Below are 3541 nucleotides of genomic sequence, written 5' to 3'. Positions count from 1 at the left end.
GCAGTGGCCGCTCCCGGCCACCGCAGCCTCGACCTGCTGGGCTCCAGTCATCCTTCCGCCTCAGCCTTCCGAGTAGCTGGAACTACAGGCGCACGCTATCACGCCCAGCTAATTTTTGATTTATGGTAGAGATGGGGTCTCGCCAAGTTGCCCAGGCTACCCGCGGGCTCAGGCAATCCACGCACCTCAGCCTCCCAAAGGGGCGGGATTTCAGGCTGAGCCACCAGTCCGGCTGAGCCTTATCACTTTGTCAGAATCAGAGGACATGCATGTCTGTGATGTTGAACTCCGATGAAAGACCTCGGAGCAGCTGGACAGCTGTGGGTCCCTTTCATCCAGCCAGCATGCCTCCTTCTGGGGGCCAAAAAAGGGGGAAGAAGGGGAAGTGTAGTAGACACCTCCCCCAGGGGAAAACCCAAGAGAGAATGGAAGTCAGAGTGGTAAGGTGACACCTGAGATGGGTGTGAGAACATCACCTGGAAGCTACCTGTGTTTTTTTGTTGTTGTTTTCAATTTTTTGTTTTTTTAGTTGGAGTCTCACTCTGTCACCTACACGAGTGCAGTGGCATGCTCGCATCCACCACAGCCTCCACCTGCTAGGCTCTGGCAGTCCTTCCGCCTCAGCCTTCCAAGTAGCCAGAACTACAGGTGCATGCTACCACACCTGGATAATTTTTGATTTATTGTAGAGATGAGGTCTTGCCAAGTTGCCCAGGCGGGTTTTGAATCCGCAGGCTCAGGCAATCCACTCACCTTGGCCTCCCAAAGTGCTGGGATGACAGGCTGAGCCACTGAACCTGGTCTGTTTTCTGTTTTCTATTTTTATTTATTTATTTATTTATTTTGAGTTGGAGTCTCGCTCTGTTGCCCAGACTGGAGTGCAGGGGCCGCGCCCGGCCACCGCAGCCTCGACCTACTGGGCTCCGGTGATCCTTCCGCCTCAGCCTTCCGAGTAGCCTGAACTACAGGCATGCACTACCACGCCCCAATGATTTTTTGATTTATTGTAGAGATGAGGTCTCGACCCTGCGGGCTCAGGCAATCCACTCACCTCGGCCTCCCAAAGCGCGGGATGACAGGCTGAGCCACCGAGCCCGGCTGTTTTCATTTTTTAGAGACAAGAGTCTTGCTCTGTCCCCCAGGCTGGAGTGCGTGGCAGGATCACGGCTCACTGGACCCTTAAACTCTTAGGCTAAAGTGATGCTCCTGCCTCAGCTTCCCCAGTAGCTGGAACTATAGGTGTGTGCTTCCCAGCTAAATTTTTTAGTTTTTGTAGAGACAAGATCTTGCTATATTGTCCAGGCCGATCTCAAACTCCTGGGCTCCAGTGGTGCTCCCACTTCAGCCTCTGGAGTAGCTGGGACTCCAGTAGGTGTGAGCCACCAGGCCCAGCTCTGTGTGTGCTGAAATTCGTTTGGGAGAGAGAAAAAAAGTGCTGATGAGAGGAGGCCTGTGATAGTAACGCTGGAAACCTGTGCTGACTTGGAAACCTAGCATGAATGGAAAATGCTGGTGCGGGTGGGAGCGTCTGGGAACCCAGAAAACCTGGCAAGCAACAGAAGAACTTTCACCAGAGAAGAAGTCAGAGTGGCCAAGGGGAAAGGGGCCAGAAACCCAGCCATGAGTAATAAAGAACCCTTTTCTGAACACAAAGGTACTCTCAGTGTGGAATTTAAAAGATGGGTAGGCCGGGCTTGGTAGCTCAGCCTGTCATCCCAGTGCTTTGGGAGGCCGAGGTGAGTGGCTTGCCTGAGCCCACGGGTTCGAGACCCGCCTGGGCAACTTGGCGAGACCTCATCTCTACAATAAATCAAAAATCAGCCGGGTGTGGTAGCGCGCGCCTGTAGTTCTGGCTACTCGGAAGGCTGAGGCGGAAGGATTGCCTGAGCCCAGCAGGTAGAGGCTGCAGTGGCTGGGAGCGTGTTACTGCACTCCAGCCTGGGCGACAGAGTGAGACTTCAACTCAAAAAAAAAAAAGTTGGAATGAGGGTGAGTGGGTGGGGCTTCACCCAATCTGACTGGTATCTTTATAAAAAGAGATTAGGACACACAAAGAGACTCCCGGGTATGTGCTCAGAGGGAGACCATGTGAAGACATGCTGAAAAGGTGGCCTTCTACAAACCAAGAAGAGAGGCCTCAGAGGATGCTCAAGCTGTCAACCCCTTGTCCTTGAACTTTTAGTCTCCAGAACCCTAAGAAAATACATTTCTGTTGTTTCAGCCACCCAGTCTGTGGCATTTTGTTGTGGTAGCCCTAGAAAGCGAGTATATGTGGAGTCCAGAAAAACAATTTGTCACCAACTTCCAAATCAGCATAGGTTTGGGAAGAAATAAAAAACAAATAGCCGCTCTCAAATATTAACAGAGTTGATGACAGAGGTCAGATCAGCTGGCAAACCAGACAGAATGTTGTGAGAACTGCTAGGAAGAAACGTACAATTTCAAACAGGATTTCCATTTGCTAAGATATTTCAGCGAATATGGGGAGTGGGTGTAGAAGGAGAAGGGGAAAATGAGAAATCGAAACTAGCTTAGTCTGCCAGATGTGGTGGTTCACGCCTGTAATCCCAGCACTTCAGGAGGCAGAGGCAAGAGGATTGCCTGAGTCAATGGATTCGAGATCAGCCTGGGCAACATGGCAAGACCTCATCTCTATAATAAATCCCTCCAAAAAATTATCTGGGTGTGGTGGTGCAGGCCTGTAGTTCTTGTTACTTGGAAGGCTGAGACGGATCGCCTAAGCCCAGCAGGTCGAGGCTGTGGTGGCTGTGAGTGTCCCAGTGTACTCCAGCCTGGGTGATAGAGTGAGACTCTGACTCAAAACAAACAAACAAAAAACTCTTTAAGACTTTTGAGTTGAGAAGCCATCCAGTTGAGAGTTCTTTTTTTTTTTTTTTTTTTGCGTTGGGGTCTCACTCTGTCACCCAGTTTGGAGTGTGGTGACATGATCATGGCTTACTGTACCCTTGACGTCCTCCTGGCCTCAGGCTCCCGAGTAGCTGGGACTACAGGTGTGCACCACCATGCCCGGGTAATTTTTTGATTTTCTGTAGAGACGAGGTCTCACTATGTTGCCCGGGCTGGTCTCAAATTCCTGGGCTCCTCCTGCCTCAACTTCCCAAAATGCTGGGATTACAGGCGTAAGTCACCACGCCCAGCCCAGTTGAGAATTTAATTCTACAAATGCATAAAGAAAAGAAGAGCAGGTTTGATAATACTTTTCATTTCTATTTCAGTGACATGCTTACCAAATCTCTTATTTTATTAAAGATTACAAATATGTTAAAAATAGACTGCAACCTAATGCATTTTATTAGAAAAATATGATATTGATTCTCAAATCTGATAAGCCCAGTATTAGAAAGTTCTGAATAGTGCAAAGCATCCTGGAAAATAGTCTCTGTTGCTAATCTCCTACACCAGAGAGCACCTGAACTTGTGGGTGGAGCAGACAATGAAAAAGGAACTGGCAGACTTGAGTTTGAATCTGAGCACTGCTCTTGACAAGCTCTGATATTTCTTTTCTTTTTTTTTTTTTTTT

This window comes from Carlito syrichta, unplaced genomic scaffold (assembly GCF_000164805.1).
Source record: "Carlito syrichta isolate Samal-C Ts95f unplaced genomic scaffold, Tarsius_syrichta-2.0.1 Scaffold111524, whole genome shotgun sequence".
NCBI classification, from domain to species: Eukaryota; Metazoa; Chordata; class Mammalia; order Primates; family Tarsiidae; genus Carlito; species Carlito syrichta.
This window is presented reverse-complemented; position numbering follows the sequence as displayed.